The sequence below is a fragment of the Pan troglodytes genome, chromosome 6 (assembly GCF_028858775.2).
Source record: "Pan troglodytes isolate AG18354 chromosome 6, NHGRI_mPanTro3-v2.0_pri, whole genome shotgun sequence".
NCBI lineage: Eukaryota > Metazoa > Chordata > Mammalia > Primates > Hominidae > Pan > Pan troglodytes.
The window spans coordinates 155,501,468-155,521,782 of NC_072404.2; the positions used below are offsets into that span (position 1 = coordinate 155,501,468).

Below are 20,315 nucleotides of genomic sequence, written 5' to 3' on the forward strand. Positions count from 1 at the left end.
AACCTTGGTACCAAAACTTGGAAAGAATTATGTCACCCTCATTTATGAGTAAAGATGCAAATATCAAGTTGGGTCTATCCCAGGAATACAAGGAATACAAGATTTTTAACACTAAAAATCTTAAATCAGTGAAACTTACCACATTATTAGATTAAAAGAAAAATATCATATGACCATTTAAAAAGATTCAGGACAAGTATTTGATAAAATTCAACATTTATGTTTGATTAAAAAGTAAATAACAAAACCTCTTAGCAAGCTTAGAGGATACTTCCATAATCTGGAAAAGGATACTTCTAAAACATCCTATGCAAATAACATGAAACCAGTCACTCTGAGATTAAGAACACAGCAGCTGGGTGTGCTGGTTCACACCCGTAATCCCAGCACTTTGGGAGGCCGAGGCGGGTGGATCACGAGATCAGGAGTGCAAGATCAGTCTGGCCAACATGGTGAAACCCCGTCTCTACTAAAAATACAAAAATTAGCTGGGCACGATGGCCGGTGCCTGCAATCCCAGCCACTTGGGAGGCTGAGGCAGGAGAATTGCTTGAACCCAGGCGGCAGAGGTTGCAGTAGGCAACAGAGTGAGACTTCATCTCAAAAAAAAAAAAAAAAAAAAAAGCAAGAATACCTGCTATTACTACTGAATACTATTCAGTGTTCTAGTGAACACTGTGCTGGAGGATCGAACTGGTACAGTAAAATAAGGAAAAGAATTAAAAGGCATAGGAATTAGGAAAAAAAGCTGTCATCTGCAAGTGCTATGGTTACACATCCAGAAAATGCAAAAGAATCTACAGAGAAATCATAAGAATCAAGAAAAAGATTGCTAAATATTAGTATATTAAAAAATTCTAGTTCCATAAACCAACAATATAAAGCTAAAAAGTGAAATACCATGTACAACTGCATAAAAATGTCAAGTACACTGGAATAAATTTAACAAAAACTATGCAAAGCTTCTTTAGGGAAAAGTATAAAATATTATTGAGAGACTTTAAAGAAAACCTAAATAAAGGGAGATATACACCACGACCATGGGTTTGAGGTTCAATAATGTAAAGATATTAATTAATTCTCCTCAAAGTGATTTATAGATTCAATTTAATTCCAATCAAGATCGGTGGAACCTGACAAGCTGGTTCTAAAATTAATATGGAAATGTACAGGGCCAAGAATACTCAAAGCATTCACAGAAAACAAAAACGAAAACAAAACAACCCCCCCCCCACCCTAAAACTCTACCAAGTATCAAGACTTATTTTAAAGCTCTAGGAATCAAGGTAATATGAAACAGATGCCAGTGCCCAAAACCAGATCCATGTATATGTGTGCACTCATGTGTAACAGGAGGCACGGAAGAGCACACGGCAAGAATAAACTTTTCAATACAAGGTCCTGGACACTTTTTATATAGCCTCTATATCAATATCTTATATATATGTATCTTTTTATTTTAAAAAAGATATATTGGCCTAGTGGGGTGGCTTATGTCTGTAATCCTAGCACTCTGGGAGGCCGAGGTGGGCGGATCACTTGAGGTCAGGAGTTTGAGACCAGTCTGGCAAACATGGCAAAACCCCACCTCTACTAAAAATACAAAAATTAGCCAGGCATGTTGGCGCATGTCTGTAATCCCAGCTACTTGGGAGGCTGAGCCAGGAGAATCGCTTGAACCCAGGACGTGGAGGTTGCAGTGAACCGAAATCACGCCATTGCACTCCAGCCTGGGTGATACAGTGAGACTCTGTCTCAAAAAAAAAAAAAAGATATATATCTTTGTTAAGATAAAAAGAAACACATACATAAGATATTTATGTAAAATATATTTATATAAAATAGGCTTGATATTTTATATATCCATAAATGATATTTACATATAATATATATTTATATATAAAAAAGATATTTATATATCATATATAAAAGATATTTATCTTTTTAAAGGAAGCAAAATAAAATTATTTTGCTATCTCATAAAAATTTATTCCAAAGTAGATGATAAACCTAAACACACATAAAACACAAAGTACAAAGGTGGTATAACATAATATAGAAAATATCTTTATGACTTTATGACAGGAAGGACTGTCTTAATCAAAACACAAAAAGCACTGTCCATAAGGGGGAAAACTGATAACTTCAGCCATATTAAAATAAACTCCTATTCATTAAACTATAAAGAGTGAAATGATAAGCCAGAGTAGCAGAAGACATTACAATACAGGTGGCCACCAAAGGAATTATACCCAGAATATACTGAACTCCTATAAATCAATACAAAAAAAAAAAAAACCAATAGAAAAATGAACAAAATACTCGGATAGGCACATCATAAAAGGAACTCTAAGTGGTTGAATCACACATAAAAATGTGTACAACCTCATAAGTAACTGGGGGAAATATAAGTTAAAAGCACAATAAATACCACAACATACCCAACAGACCAGCTAAAACTAAAAAGCCTGATGATACCATGTGTTGAAGATGATGTAGAGCAATAGGAACTTTAAACTGATAGTCTGATACAGCCATTGTGGAAAACAGTTTTGCACTAAAACTGAAGAATCAAATATTCTATGATTACTCAATGACCAAGCAAATCCTCTTTTAGGTAAACACACCTTAAAGAAACTCAGGCACATGTGCACCAGGATACCTACCTATACAGAACCGCTTATAGAATCACTATTTGTGAAGTCTATAAATAGTAAAATGGATACAGTATATTCTCATAACAGAACTCTATATGGTAATGAAAATTTAAAAAAAAATCATACAATAAATGAATGAAATCTACAAGTTAATCAAGGCGGGCAGATCACGAGGTCAGGAGATCGAGACCACCCTGGCTAACACGGTGAAACCCCATCTCTACTAAAAATACAAAAAATTAGCCGGGCGTGGTGGTGGGCGCCTGTAGTCCCTGCTACTCGGAGGCTGAGGCAGGAGAACAGCATGAACTTGGGAGGCGGAGCTTGCAGTGAGCCGAGATGGTGCCACTGCACTCCAGCCTGGGTGACAGAGCAAGACCCCATCTCAAAAAAAAAAAAAAGACATAAAAGAGTACATATGATATATTCTATGTATGCAGAAAATTCAAAACTAGGGAAAGGTGAAGTATACTGTTTAGGGATAATAAAACTATCTTAAAAAAACAAGGAAGAGATGGATCTTGAAAGGACAATGGTTTCCTCTGAGGACTGTCATCTGAAAAGGATGGCAGGTGGTGTCCTGGGGTTCTAGACAATTATTACATGGGTGTATATTTTATAATTATTGATTAAACTGTAGATTTATGTTTTAGACACATTTCCTCTATTATTCCACAATTAAAATACTAAATAAAAATAAACAACACAATACACAATTAAAATACTCAATTTCACAATTAAAATTCTACCCACAACCATGTAAAAAATTAGGTAAACAAAAATCTTGAAATGTATTAATCTAATAACTACAACAAAATATCAAAAGCAATAAATCAGAGACCTCCGGATATGCAAAAACAAGCCTACTCTCACCTGAGAGAACTCTAGTACACTTGCTACTGTAAAGTCTTTGAGAGCTTGAGTAGAGCTTGCTGCAATCCCAAAAGGTCAAAACCAGAAGATGTCAACAAATAACATGACATTGCTGCTTGAATACTGAATCCACATAACTAAATCAAGCTATTACACTTTGCTTTTGAGTAGAACATAAGTTTACTTTATTTGTCCAATTTGGATTTACATCACTTTTCCCATAGAAAGCAAAAGGTGAATATGCTAATTGTTTAAAAACTTATTTTTTAACTGAAAGACTATAAATTTCCAATTCAATAAATAAATGTTATACAAAATTGTATATATCTTTACATACAATTCCCCTGGTCCATAGTTTCTTATAAGAAACTCAAAAAGGTTCCTGTAACCCAAAGAAAAGGTTAAGAATCACTGGATGGAGGATTCACACTTCCCGACTTCAAACTTACTTAACAAAGCTATGGTAATCAAGACTGTGGTACTGGCATAAGGATAGACACACCGAATAGAACTGAGAGTCCAGAAATAAACTCTTACGTTTGTGGCCAATCGATTTTTGGCAAGAGTGCCAAGATCATTCAAAGGGGAAAGAAGAGTCTGTTCTACAAATAGTATGAGACAACATACATATGCAAAAGAATGTGTTTGGACCTCTACCACACACCATATACAAAAATTAACTCAGACGGATGATATACCTAAAGGTAAGAGCTAACACTATAAACTCTTGAAATAAAGCATGAGTAAGTCTTCAAGGGTTCGGATCAGAATATGGTTTTTGAGATCTGACACCAAAAGCACACGGGACAAAAGAAAAAGTAGATAAACTGGTCTTCATACTACAGTCTAAGGGCTTCTATTTTTCTCAGCTAAGTTTAGTGTGAGACACTCAGCTGAGTATGGAAAAAGGTAGAGAGGTATGAGGAAAGGAAATATAAAAGGGGTGATCTGTAGAACGAAAGACTAAGAAACACAATAAGATTGCTAGCTAGTGTTGAGAGTCCAAATCCACCTGAGGTTCCAGATGTCTGTCCCCAACACACACACACACACACACACACACACACACACACACACACACACACCCTCATGCTGAAACGTAATCCACAATGTTGGAGGTGGAGGCCGGTGTGAATTGTTTGGGTCATAGGGGCAGATCCCTCAGGAATGTCTTGTGCTGTCCTAGGGATGGTCAGTGAGTTCTCATGAGATCTGGTTTAAAAATGTATAGCACCTCCCTCCCACTCCCTTGTACCTCTTCTCACCATGAGAGCACCTATTCCCCCTTCGCCTTCTGCCATGATTGAAAGCTTCCTGAGGCCTCACCAGGAGCAGATGCTGGCACCACGCTTCCTGTACAGCCATAGAACCATGAGTCAATTAAACCTCTTCTCTATAAGTGACTCAGCCTCAGGTATTTCTTTATAATGATGCAAAAACAGCCCACTACAAAACCATTTAAATAGACTAATACAAAACCATTCCTATGTATTTATGTGATTTTTTTTCAACAATGTTCACCCATGTGGTGCAGACCCAGAGCAGGAAATTGGATTCATCCAGAGTTGGGGTTTTTGTAGGTGAAGACCAGAAAAGGAGTTCCTGATATTTACAAGGGAATTAAAGGATGACCCGTGAAATGTAAGTGGTCAAAAAAGATGTGAAGACGGAAGGTAGTGGGAAAATGGTGAGATGATCTGAGGGGTCTTAATGGCTCCTAGCACTGAGTCCGTGGAAGGCCTTGAGCAACTGACCTATAAGGAGGCGAGATTATGCCCAAAGAGTAGAATGTTCAGAATCTGACATTTCCGAGGTAGCATCATCTATAACAGTGATAAGATCCAAGTGTGGAAACAGTGTGTGGCTAAAGGGCAACAAAAAGATCACTGCAGATAAGTGAAAAGATGCACGAGAGCTATCTCTGCATTCAATAAAACAAGTTCAAAACCAAACTTCCCTGATTTTAAATGCAAGGTTCATTAAGTGTCAAAAGAAATAGGTACTATACTCCCACCAAAACAGAAACTCAATGTTAACAGATGCCAAGTTGGCACTTTTTCTATAGAAACCCCTAGTTTGTCTTGTCTCACCTTGACCATGGCCACATTCCTCACTCCTAAGAAGTGACTGTGACACCAAAAGAATTAGAGAAAAAAATGTTAGATGTGTCCTGAAAAACCTAAACCAGCATATCATAAACTCTCCATGAACATCTAAGATACATAAATCAGAATGACTCCCATGAGGGTTAGGGAAAAAAGGGGAGAAAGGGACATTTCAATTAGTTAAGAACACCTTGGGCTGAACATGACTATTAATCTTCAATGATGTATGAGTTCCTCTCTCTAGTGTCTACTTGTCATCCCACCTCACCCCATATAATCTGTTTTATGAAATGTCAGTGAAGGCTTCAGGTTTGGGCCAGTTCTAATCAACTGGTAAAACATTCATAGCTACATTTATTTTGAAATTCAACACAACAGTAAATTTGATATATCAATAAAAACATGAAATCTGGTAAACTAGTATATCTGAAAAACAGTCCATTTAAATTAACCATACAAAATACAATTTTAAAAAATAAAATTAAACACAAAAAGTTAACATTCTTAAACCAAGAATTATCTCAGGTCTTTGAAAGGAACCAAAAGGAACTACTGCCTACACTTCCGTTTCTCTCTCAGAGGGAGGCATAACTTCTCCCTACTCTCTTTATCACCCACTCCATCCTTTACTCACTGCCTCGCTACTAAAAAATTGCTAGAATCATGATAGCTATAACAGATATGTTAAGAGGAAATGCAGTAGGACACACAAAGCGCACAACTCTGAAAGCAAATTTTCTAAGGATCACTTTCGAACCTGGCACATAACCTTCTTTAGTCTCTTCCACTCACTTCTCTTGTAAAACTTTCCTTCATATATAGACTGTGACACTTTTTCCTAACAGCAAAATGTTTAGCTTATTAGACCACTTTGTGTGTGAGGGCACAAGGGAGGTGTTTTCCTACAGGGTGACAATCTGACCTTTGCTGAATAGCTTCCATCTATAGAACAGCCTCACTGCCATTTGGTGAGTGGGGCAGTGACAACTTTAGCACTTTCCATTGTCTTAATCTTCTGAAATTGTTGCTTAGCTGGCATTTTTTTCTGACACTTGATGAGAACTGAATTGAATTAATGACTAACCGAAATTCCCTAGGATCAGCCAAACATTCTCTTTTTTCCTCTCGGATAATACTCTCATTTATATTCTCTACTCTTGGTGTTAGAAGAGTGGGTGGCCAAATTCTTTCAGATCTTACTGTCAGTGGACTTCATTAGATATTCCTCTTGCTTCAGATACTCTCCCCATTCTTCACTGAACAATCTTACACTATCTAGTCTTCAAAGCCCCAAATTCCTCCTCCTTGATGATACTTTACTTGATCACACCACAGAAAGTCCTTTAACATTTTACTGATACACATTTCCTACCAAAAGGGTAGGAAAAAAAAAAAAAACACATTTCCACTGATTTATGGCCTAACATTGTTTAATACTGAGCAATTTTTATATCCTATTCCCTGAACTGAGCTCTTTAAGATTTCTCTCTCAATACCAAGTACAAGATGATCACAGTAAATTTTTGTTGACTATTAACTGTGCTGCAAACTTACTTGAAAACTAATATATTGTGGCAAAATTTTTAAAAATTCTATTCGGTTTGAATTTTTTAAAGAATTTTCTTAAAATTCTTAACAGCTGGTAAAAACGGAAAGATCTTTCAACATGTAAAGTACAACTTTCATCTTTCCTTAGACAGTAGAAGGCTGTGGTAATGAGATTTATATATCGGAAATTTTGCTTCAAGTTTTCACCTGTGTATCAGAAATTCACCTTCTCATCCAAAGCACCTAACTACTCATTTTCTTCACTGTGACATGTGACATAATCAGAGGACTGAGTCATTGTGTACCCCTAAAGTCCCACACTAACAAAGGAGGATGGGGAGTGGCCTTTGAGGTAAATTAACTCCGGGAATACAGAGGATAGCTGACAGCTTGCTCTGCATGTTTCCTTTCCTATCTTGATTCTGCGGTCAGTTTATGTCTAGAGACAGCTATAGGAGAGGCAAGGTATCCTCAGTCTACTACCTCCATGACACCGGATAAACACATATCAACTGGCTTCAATGGGATGCATAGATTGCAGAATTAGAAAGACTTGATTTGATTTCCAGCTCTACTTGTTTTGACTTGGAGCAAGTTTCTCAATCTGCCTGAGGAGCAGGCGTTCCCCTGAGATTAAGCAGGACAATGTATGTCAGTATGTAAAGCATGGGACTAAGCCTATAGTAAGCAATGGCACAGTAAACATACTAAGTCATAAACAGCAGCTATTAATATTATTATCACGGCTCTACCAGGTTCCAGTCAGCCAACACTGCCCTAATCAACAGCTTATTAGCTACGAGGTTTGAGCCCAAATAGGAACTAGGCTTTTATGATTGGGCTTAGTATTTTTTTCTTCAATAATGTCTCTTCAGAGCACACACCAGGCACTCAAATGGCTATGCTTCAAGAAAAAAAAAGAGAATTTGTTTTCTATTTTTAATTAATTTTAGATGGTGGAGCTGAGAAAAATCTCTCTCTCTCGAGTCAGTCTGCCTGTGTTAGAATCCCAGCTACCCCGCTTAGTAAGCTGTATGACTTCGGGTAACTTACTTTACCTGTTTTTTGTTTTGTTTTGTTTTGTTTTTTGTTTTTTGGTCTCCTCATCTGTAAAGATGGGAAATAGTAACAATAGTAACCCCCTCAAAGGATTTTTAAGAAAATTAATATACATAAAATGCTTAGAATGAAACTGTAGAACAATGGTTTTGTTGTCCAAAAATCTTACGTTGCTAGCCAGTAAAAATAAGGCTTATTAATTAGCTTAATAAGTTGACATTCTTACTAAAAATACTAGGATGCCAATAGGCATTTTCACTTTTAAATTGTTAATAGTTTTATACAATGTTTTAACCCTGAGATAGATCACTTTATTACCAGATATCAGCTAAGGTAAAAATTTATAATTTGTATGAATTATTTCCAGTGAAAAATCAAACTGGTAATGTATGATTAAATTTGTGGCTCAGAAAAACCCAACTTCTATTATTTTCTTGCTGACATAAAACTGTTTTCACAAAATTAAATGGTTTCTTCATAAATTGAATATGGTATGTTTCCACTTTTGTGAAGATTATATAATTGACACATTAAAGCTGTTTAGTGGCATACTATATGCTTAAGGGGTCTGAAGTAAATGCATACTCCGAACCAAATTCCTTTGGTTCACAATCATCTCTTAAGGTTCACTTATGGTTCACTTTTCCTACCTCCAACAGCAGGGCTCATGCTTCCAACTGTCCCAGGGCTTCCAGAGTTATTTCCAACCAGCTGATTAAAAGAATCTATGATAATAAGGGTGAAGGGAGAAAGACAGTATAAAAAGGAACTGATCAAACAACATGAGAGGAAAATTAGGTTGAAGAGCCAAGATGTGCACTCAGTGGTACAAAACATACTCCCCAAAAAGCTAAAAATCCTGTTGACAAGCTTCTAATTAAATCTGTCCCACAATGAATATGTGAAATATGCACATCAATATGATTTGTATGGTGATACATTATTTGCTTCAAGTACATAAATGCTTGTTATTTTGCTCTTTACTGCCTGACATCTTGGACACAGAGTAACTGGCAATGCAAATGGTGAATGCATCCTTACAAATAAGCACAAATCATTATTTCATGAAGGTAATCATTTTTATTAGAATGTTCTAAAGAAGGAGGAGGTGCTTTACATTTCTGAAATATTCAAGAAGCTAACTATATTTACTTTTCACTGTCCTGTAGTGAAAAGGACAGTGAAATTCTCAAGTTAATACTCTCTTATTCCTCAGCCTACTTTCTGCCTACCTGGCTGGGTATGAGGAATGTCTATACAGACTAAAGAAATTAGGATACAAACAGTGCCCAGTATATCTGCTATTTTTGTGGAGATAAAGACTATTCTTTTATTTATAAACTGTGATACAGCAAATAAATGTCATCCCAAAATGAATATGATGTGAGAATTTGATAAGAACTTTGTAAATCATCTTAGGGAAGAAAAAACTTGCCATGATGATAAATAGTATCAATTTCATAAAGGTTTGCTTGGCAATGTTTTTAAGTTAACAAAGGCAAGAAGTATGCTATCTGTAATATATATCTGAAGTGTGTATATACATAACAGTATGTATGTGAAGTTCTACAACACATGTGAATATTTACATGCCTCTCTTAAATATAGGTATTAGAGTGAAAGTCGCGTAGAGAAAAATGATTCCTTTGGCAGAGCAAGTTTTATGGTGTAATTTACTACCTGCTTTCTGTCTTCTTCTCTATCCATTCCCACCTCCCTTAACACTAAGGAAAGGTGAAACAGCACTAAGCACCTTGAGTCCAGAGATGGAAAATGGGAAAACCTTCCTGTTTCTAGCTGCTTTGACCACCACACAGGGTCTCATCAATAAAGAAATATATACACCCTACTACTGTCACTATTTTTGACTGATGAATTCTACAAGAAGAAACATTATACAAAAACTTGTTAGTACCTAGAAGTACAATGAAATGTTTACTGAGTCCAGTTCCTCATGAAATGCAAGACATAAGGAATTAACACACTAAAAACTTTCTAAATCCCTTTAACACTCAGTCTATCTGTGGCTCCCAAACCTGGCTATGCATTAGAATCCCCTACAAGCTTCTATAAGCTTCTACACGGCAGCCTTTCAAAAGAATGATGCAGCTCTGTAAGTAGGAATATGGAAAGATCTCCAAGATACGCTTGCTGTAAAGCAACAAAAGCCAGGTGCATAACACTTTGTATGCGATCCCCCCATCCCTATGTTTGTAAATGCAAGGTATATGTCTGGAAGGGCGTGTAAGAAACTGGTAACAGCAGTTGCCTCTGGGAAAAGAAAACTGAATGGATATAGAATGGAGAAGAGGAGAATTGCTTTTCACCATAGAACCTTCTCTATACCTTCTGAAATCAGCAGTGTACATTGTTTATTTTTAAAAAGAAAAACACATTCCTGAGCCCCACCTTTGCTCTACAGGGAAAGTTAATGAGTGTGGCCCAATAATCTCTGTTTTTTTTTTTTTTTTTTTTTTTTTGAGACGAGTTCCACTCTTGTTGCCCAGGCTGGAGTGCAATGGCACAATCTCAGCTCAATGCAACCTCCGCCTCCCAGGTTCAAGCAATTCTCCTGTCTCAGCCTCCCGAGTAGCTAGGATTACAGGCATGAGCCACCACACCCAGCTAATTTTTTGTATTTTTAGTACAGATGGGGTTTCACCATGTTGGCCAGGCTGGTTTCGAACTCTTGACCTCAGGTGATACACCCACCTCGGCCTCCCAAAGTGCTGGGATTACAGGCGTGAGCCACCGTGCCCGGCCACAATAACCTCTGTTCTTAACAAGTTCCCCAGGCGATTCTTTTGCAGCAATCTCAGCAGAGAAATGGCACTGAGGAACTATTGATCTAAAACTCTAGCATAATGGCTAGTGCGACACCAAATTTTCATAGGAAGTGACTTTCTATGAAAGCTTCGTTGGACTTTAAGCTCCTTAAAGACATGGGTAATATTTAATTCAGAATTTCCCATTGCCCACAGATCTACCTAAAGCTGATTACATAGTGGATTCTCACACAATATTTACTGATTGACACAAAGCAGGAATGCCAAGAACATCAGGGAGACATTCGCTTGGGCTACCATCTTGGAGCCCGTTTAAATATAAATTTTGCAAATATAAAGGGATAGAAAATGAATGTGAGGGGGAAAGTATAGAACTGATTATTTTTTTCTTTCAAGAATTTATTCTGAAATGTCCATACCTTTTTCAATGAAAAAGGACACAGTATTCCTGATTATTTAGGTTCAGGCAACTATAATCCTCTTGTACAGGAAAAAAGGTCTTCATTCATCACAAATGTATATATTATGCCCATTTACTTTTCCTTTCATGTAGTTCCTAAATGTCCCTATCTTAATCTCACATTTGGAATGTCAGTAAAAGAAGACAAATGGATTATAAATGAAATAAATAGGATCTTTAAAAGATGAATGAATAAGCATCTGAAACTCTCCAATCCAGCAGACAGTTTTATTTCCCATTGCAAGTACAGAAGGGAAAGCTATATCTTCTAGGGCCTAATGAAACCTACAGAAGATTGAATATATACAGGAATAAAAGATCATACCCTGGGATAAAAGATAATAGCAAAAACATATATCTAGGACACTTAGTGATGAATCAACTACAATGGACAAGAGTCAACTAAGGCAAATCAAGTAGATCTAGTTTTCCTACTAACATTTCTCATCTCATAAATAGTCTTCAGTGCCTGCATCTAAGGGGAATAAACACATTTCAAACCAAGCCAAGCCAAGAGAAAGCATTCATATTAAAGGCCTCTCTGCTGGAACAGAAACTAAGGTAACATTCTAAGGAGAACTTAATATCCTTAGTATGCTTTTTCATTCTTGATGAAAGACGAGTTACAGTAGGGGTCTGAACCACAAAAATCTTGACATAACTGGTAACAACATCCTACGTGGAAATTTATATATGACCCAGAGACCTCAAAGAATTTTAATACATGGCCAGAAGTGGTGGCCCACACCTGGAATCCTAGCACTCTGGGAGGCCAAGGAGGATGGATTGCTTGAGGCCAGCAGTTCAAGACCAGCCTGGGCGACAAGGCAAAACCCAACTCTACTAAAAATACAAAAGTTAGCTGGCCATGGTGGGACACACTTTTAATTCCAGCTACTTGGGAGGCTGAGGCGTGAGAATCACTTGATCCCGGGAGGCGGAGGTTACAGTGTGAGCTGAGATCATCCCACTGCACTCCAGCCTGGGCGAGAGTGAGACTCTGTTTCAAAAAAAAAAAAAAAAGAAATCCAACACAATTACAAATCAGAAGTATCCATCAATAGCAAAATAGGTGACGCTGAGTTGCCAGGAAAGGTCAACAGCAAGCACTGGACCATTCTATTTCGAAACATACGATCAGGGCAATATGTAAAGTACGTAAAGTGTAAGAAGGATTTTTAACCTATTCACATGTTGGATCCCTTCAAAAGATAATTTGTCATTATAGGTTCCTCAAAGTCCATTTTGTAATTCCTTTTTTTTGAGACGGGGTCTCGCTCTGTCACCAGGCTGGAGTGCAATGGCACCATCTCAGCTCACTGCAACCTCTGCCTCCTGGATTCAAGCGATTCTTGTGCCTCAGCCTCCCGAGTAGCTGGGAAAACAGGCACGCGCCACCACACCCAGCTAATTTTTGTATTTTTAGTAGAGACAGGGTTTCATCATGTTGGCCAGGAAGGTCTCGATCTCCTGACCTCGTGATCCGCCCACCTCGGCCTCCCAAAGTGCTGGCCATTTTGTAATTCTTAATTTCCACTAAAGGTCACGTGATCGATGACAGGCAAATGTAAGGAAAATATAGGCGGTCCTTACTTTGCATGGTAGTGCAGGACCATAAAAGTAACCATGTGGGAGGCCGAGGCGGGCGGATCACGAGGTCAGGAGATTGAGACCATCCTGGCTAACACAGTGAAACCCGTCTCTACTGAAAATACAAAAAATTAGCTGGGCGTGGTGGCAGGCGCCTGTAGTCCCAGCTACTCAGGAGGCTGAGGCAGAAGAATGGCGTGAACCCAGGAGACGGAGCTTGCAGTGAGCCGAGATCACGCCAGTACACTCCAGCCTGGGCGACAGAGTGAGACTCTGTCTCAAAAAGAAAAAAAAAAAAAAAGTAACCACACAAGCTGAAATCATGCCAAGTGATTTTAATAATCAATGGGGGAAATCACAATTGTTCTGGTGAACTTTAAAAATGTTTGTCAAAGCATTAAGAACTCTCTTACTGTTGGTTATAATGTATAGAGAAATGAAAAAACAGTAAAACTAATACTTCTTTAGTACACTATAATTTAAAACATTATGCCATTTAGCATGCCTTCACTAAGTGCCTCTGGCTGCCTGTCTAGAGTTCCGCAAATGGTGGCAGTGGCAGCGTTCCCACTGTCAGTTACTTATTTTATTACTCCATTTATGCTCAATTGGATTTTACTTCCAGAGTTATCATTTTTTGTTTCTTTGTTGCTCTTTCATTTTTACTGGCCACTTCCCACTTTCGATTATCTATTTTGCTAATAGGTCATGTAAGTTTATTACTGAGAGGCAAGGAGGCAGCAAAACATGCTTTCCTGTCTGCGTGTAAACTGAAGAACAAGACGCGTGCCTGTTATTTTTGCAGTGATTTCTGATCTGCATACTGAAGAGTCTGTACTTATGCATTCATAGGTAACACACCATGGTGACTGAAATTTGAATCCTGGGTGACTAGTGTTCTTATCTAATGGTAACTGAAATCAGTGCACACCAGAACCCTGCAAAGCAAGGACTGGCTCTACAGCATTCTCCTAAAAAGCATTTTTTTAGCCGGGCGCGGTGGCTCACGCCTGTAATCCCAGCACTTTGGGAGGCCGAGGCGGGCGGATCACGAGGTCAGGAGATCGAGACCATCCTGGCTAACACGGTGAAACCCCGTCTCTACTAAAAATCCAAAAAATTAACCGGGCGTGGTAGCGGGCGCCTGTAGTCCCAGCTACTCGGGAGGCTGAGGCAGGAGAATGGCGTGAACCCGGGAGGCGGAGCTTGCAGTGAGCCGAGATCGTGCCACTGCACTCCAGCCTGGGCGACTGAGCGAGACTCCGTCTCAAAAAAAAAAAAAAAAAAAAAAGCATTTTTTTAAAAAGTGTCCTGGACAGGCACAGTAGCTCATGTCTAAAAACCCAGCACTTTGGGAGGCTAAGGCGGGAGGACTTCTTGAAGCCAGAAGTTCAAGACCAGCCTGGGCATAATGAGACCCCCGTCACTACAAAAAAAAAAAAAAAGTTTTTAAAAATTAGCCAGGTATGGTGGCATGTACCTGTAGCCCCAGCTACTCAGGACGCTAAGGTGGGAAGACTGCTTGAGCCCGGGAGTTTGAGGCTGTAGTGAGCTGACTGCACCGCTTCCAGCCTGGGAGACAAAGTAAGATTCTGTCTCTTAAAAATTAAAAAAAAAAAAAAAAAAAAAAAAGACAAAAAACAGTGTCCTGCAGGAGTCAAAGTTATTCACAAAAAGATTCCACAGTTCGTAAGAGAAACATAAGGGAGACACTGGGCTGAGATCGAATCACCTTCATTTACCAGCAATACTTCTCAGTGAATTCAACAAGTTAATGAGCACTTTCAATTTCCACGATGGGGATCAAGCATAAGTGATAAATACTGTACCCAACCTCGGGTCTTTCTCTCTCTCTCTCTCCCTTTTTTTTTTTCCCACAAAACACTTCATGGGTTATTATTTTCCACCTTGGAAAATTGCCTTAGAAGCTAATTTTCAGACTCATCAGCTATGAAGAGTTTATTATAAATTTGTTTTTATAATTATAAGTGTTACAACTTTATGATTTAAATTTACAAAATTAAAACATTTTTAATGTTTTACAATTTTACAGTTGGTACAAAGTACCAATAAACCAAGTGTATAGTAAAACCACCCCTTTATCAACACAGGAGACTAAAATGGTGACAGCATTACCAAGCATTTACTGACTACTAACAAAGCACGTTAATGAATACATATGAACCAAAGAAGTCAATAACTGATCATACACTAAAACTTTCTAAAACTATCTTTTTAACCTCAAAAGAAACAAACAAATTGTTTGTCTCCAATTACCCTCATTACAACATAATTAACAAGTATTTTTAAGGCGCTTTCTAGGCTGAAGTCTAATGACTGAGTCAAATCTTCTTATGTAGATCAAAATACAAGACCTACATAAGAAGCAAGATATAACATATCTCTAAGCCAGCCATATGATTTTCTTCTAGATAAGATTACCTGGAAGCCAGGGCTACCCTTACCCACCAGGCATAGCTTCTATCCTAGGGTAAGAATTCAAAGGTATAATCTAGCACCACAAGCACTCTGATTTCAAAAATTCCAACCTTGACTGCCAGGTTTATTTAAATGATATTTGCCAAATCCCTTTTGCACAGCTTGACTCCATTCCTGGCTAGGGTCATCCTTTTGTCACCAGTGTATCAGAATACGGAGTGGGCAATTTAAGAAGACCTGTTGCCTAATCCCACGTGGACATCTTGTTTTGCTCTAGTTAAGAAAACAAAATTAGGAGACAGTGGGAGCTGGTCAAAGCAGACTAACAGGCAACAGGAAAAAAGAATCGCAAGGAAGGAGATAAAACACCATCGATAAATGGCCACTGGTGTGGGGCAATTTGGTGCACAAACAGTCCAGCAGCCCACACAGCACAGAAGATAACTAAGGTCCGTGATACTTAGTCAACAAAATTATATGCCAACTATTTTTAGAAGGATTTTGACAGACATGCTCTTCTTGAAAGAATACTACACTATTTAAAGCAGTTTAATCTCCTGAGTAACTTTTCTGAGGACAGTTACATTTCACAAGTAGAACTATCAGTTATAGGAAAATCTTATGTATGTAGACCATATCATTCCCCAACGATGGTAAAGTGGTTGCTAGTTTTCTTATATGCCAATTAATCTGTGAAATGTTAACACTTCATTGCAACAGTTTTCATGCTAAAGGTTACTTACCATAATGGGAGGTTTCTAGTGTTTTGAAAAAGAAGGGATTCTAAAGGAAGGGAGAAATAAGACAGCAACAAACAGCTTCAAATTAAAATCATATCACAAATAACCTTCAAGGCAGTGTATTTTTTTTGAAGGTAGCAGGACCAGAGAACTATTCAATAAAGAAAGCAGCTTTCATATTCTACTTTGACAGCCATGTTCACAATACATTTTGCACACAGACATAGGTAAATGAAATCACATAATTACACAGGCGTTAATACACAAACACGATCATCATGTGAAAAATCTGTTATCAATGAAATCCAAACTCTATTTTCAAATCCCCTATCTCTTGCTTATAATCTTTCTTTTCATTAACAATTTACCTACTGGTTTAAGGTTGGAGTCCCCCATAAGCAGAACCTGAGACAGGACTGCAGGCATTCAGATGGGAAGTGATCCATGGAAGCACTGGTAAGTGAGACACAGAAAGGGAGGGAGCCCTGGGGACATTTGGAAGACTAAGTATAAGGGGCTTCAGAAAGGTCCCACCCAAAGGGAGAGGAAGCTAGGTATTTATCTACTATCTCCCATTAGATAATGGCTGAGGGCTATCCCAGAGGCATAATGCCCCAGCATTTCAGACCTGCTCCAAGTACAAGCTGCTGAGCTCCTGCAGCTAGAGAATGCCCTCAGACCAAGTATCAGGTGCTTTCAGCAAGAAGTATTTCACAGAGACAGAGACAGAGATGGAAATAGAGAAAGCCAGGGGATCCGGGTGGGGCTCCCACAGAGCCTGCTGCATATGTACAAGCCTAGTCTCGCAAACCTCTAATGCACACACCCTTAACTTGCACATTTCCTGAACAGATATGCTCATATTCATACTCACCCTCTGCTCCATTCTCTTATCTCAGCATCCTCTCAGGGATAAACACTTAATAGGAATATACACAAAATGGCATAATAAATAGTTACAGGTAAATAGGTACAGGTTCAGTAAATAATACTTGGGTAATATTTAATAATTACTGAACAAAGATCAAGGACAAAATTGTTCAACTTGATGAGGAAATCCACAATTGAGCTGTATAGGAGGAAAAGAACCATCTTCGGATCTTAGGAATTCTCCAGAGGGAAAAATAATTATTTTTAGCAACTCACTATGTGACAGTTCTAAAGACATGAATAAAATCGATGGATTTTTTTGTCCCACCACTGAGGGTAGCCTCAGCTTTACGCTGAACTATGGTAGGCTCAACTACCATGAATCTCTTATGAGACTACACCATTATGTAAAAACACTGAGGCCAGGCACAGTGGCCCATGCCTGTAACCCTGGCCTTGGGAGGCCGAGGTGGGAGGGTCGCCTGAGCCCAGGAGTTCAAGACCAGCCTGGGCAACATAGTGAGACTCTGACTCTACAAAAATATTTAAAAATTAGCTGGGTGTGTTGGTGCATGCCTGTAGTCCCAGCTACTTGGGAGGCTGAAGTGTGAGGATCGCTTGAGCCTGGGAGGTCAAGGCTGCAGTGAGCTGTGATCATGCAACAGCACTCCAGCCTGGTCGACAGATTAAGACTCTAATTAATCAATTAACAAACAAAGAAATAATTGAGACAGGGCATGGTGGCTCATGCCTGTAATCCCAGCACTTTGGGAGGCTGAGGTGGGTGGATCACTTGAGGTCAGGAGTTCCAGACCAGCCTGGCCAACACGGCGAAACTGTCTCCACTAAAAATACAAAAAAAAAAAAAATTAGTCAGGTGTGGTGGCACACGCCTGTAATCCCAGCTACTCGAGAGGCCAAGACAGAAGAATTGCTTGAACCCAGGAGGCAGAGGTTGCAGTGAGCCAAGATCACACCACTGCACTCCAGCCTGGGCCACAGAGCAAGACTCCGTCTCAAAAAAAAATAAAAATAAAAAAGAAATAAATAATAATAATAATAATAATAATTGAAATGTTGAAGCAGGTGGGAAAAGGGCAATAGTCTTTCCTGCAAAAGGGATTAAAATATCTTAGCAATCTTAAGAGACGTTCCCCAGAGAAAGAAGTACTTCAGGAACTATTTAAAAAGAAAGGAAGAAATTGTGGCAATGAGCAGGGAATTTTCAGAGAAGTTTTCCTTAAGAGGACAAATGTTCCACTAAAGTTCATTTAAGTATTGACTTACAACTTACATGTTAAAAGCACCACTCTGGCTTCTGGAGGGCAGACAGAGGGGGACAGTTAGGAGGCTACTTCAATAAGCCCATCTTACACAAGGATAGTGATGAAGGCAACCAGTAGTAGTGAGATTCTGAAGGTAAGCGAACAGGATTTGGCCAAATAATTTAGTGCAGATTATGAGAGAAGCATCAAGGATGACTCTAAAGATTCTGCCCTGAACAACACGAAGGACTGCCATTAAATGAAATGAAGAGGACTACAGGAGGAGCAGTTCTGATCAAGAAGGGAGGGAGTTGTGGGGTTTCATTCTGCATACACTCAAGGTTGGCCTACCTACTATTCATCCAAGTGGAGATATAAAGTTGGCAATTTATATTCAAGACTTGAGCTCAGGGGAGAGAGCTACGAAAGAAAACAGGTGAGCGCTGGAAAAACTACTGAGTTACCATGGGGTACCCAGCCATAAAAGATCAGGGAGACGAGAAGGAATTGCAGTTAAGAACTGAGAAGGAGGGGTAGCAAAGCAGAAGGAAAATCAGCACAGGGGTTCCCCAGATGCCAAGTTAAGTGATGCTCACTGATAACTTTGAAAAGAACTGTTTCAATAGAGTGTTAACAATGAAAGCCTGATTGGATTGAGTACAAGAGAAAATGGGACCTCTCATTTCCTAGGAAAGGAAAAAAACCAAAAAACTGGAAACAGCAAGCAGGAACAACCTGGTGAATTTTGCTACAAAGGTAGCAAAGACACAGGGCTGCAGCTGAAAAGGGATGTCAGTCAAGAAAAGGGTTTTTTGTTTGTTTGTTTGTTTTAATAAAGGATACAGGCCGGGCTTGGTGACTCATACCTGTAATCCCACACTTGGGGAGGCCAAGGTGGGCAGATCACTTGAGGTCGGGAGTTTAAGACCAGCCTGGCCAACATGGTGAAACCCTGTCTCTACTAAAAATACAAAAAAATTAGCCAGGCGTGGTGGCACACACCTGTAATCCCAACTACTCGGGAGGCTGAGGCAGGAGAATCACTTGAACCCGGGAGGTGGAGATTGCAGTGAGCCGAGTTCATGCCGCTGCACTCCAGCCTGGGCAACAGAGCAAAACTCCATATTGGAAAAAAAAATAAAAATTAAAAATTAAAATAAAGGATATAAGCATACAATTGGCATGCTAACAAAAAAAAAAAAGATGAGGCAGGGATACAACTGTTGAAGCCAGGTCCTTGAATGGATGAGTGGATGGGATCTAATACACCTAAAGATAATTTCCAACTACAGCAAAGACCACAATCTATATGACTTAGCAGTTGCCTTTTCTTTTTGAAATTGTTTCCAGAAATTCCATAAATCTGAACACACATTTCCACACTAAGGTAAACTTTGGCCCAAAGTACAGCGTTATGCATATGTGGAGGAATAGACTTCAAGCAGGCTTGAGGCCTCCTAGGAAGATGAGATTCCTGAGAAGTTGATCATCAATTCACCCAATCTTGCCATTCATACTGAGGACCGTCCTGAGGCTGTGGGCAGTTTCTCACATCCCTGGAACAGGCAATGTCACCAGTAAAATAGGGAGGAATCAAGAGGACCTCAGGACCCATATAACCACAAGAATGGCCAGACCTGATGGGATCCAGATGCAATCAGCGTATCACTGGCAACAGGGCAGCTTTATGGGAAATCGAAGGCCAGGGAAGTTTGTCCTGCCAGTGGGACAAATTCTACTAAGCCTCCTGCTTTGTATAGCCATTCTCATTTGCCTATTTAAGTTCTTCAATCCTTGACTTCCATTAAAAAAAAAAAAAAAAAAAAAACCTGTACCCTTTCTCTGTGTCTACTAGCCTATCAATCATCATTACCCTTCTGACAATCTTATAGGTACACATTTTAGATAATATTTTTTATTTCA

At 38.9% G+C, this 20,315-nt stretch overlaps 1 protein-coding gene across 2 annotated transcripts in view; it reads right to left on the reverse strand.

Moving 5' to 3' along the window:
• Window positions 1–20,315, reverse strand: part of KDM7A (lysine demethylase 7A) — a 95,934-nt gene that overhangs the window by 58,496 nt on the left and 17,123 nt on the right. The gene's annotated exons all lie outside the window — the stretch shown is intronic.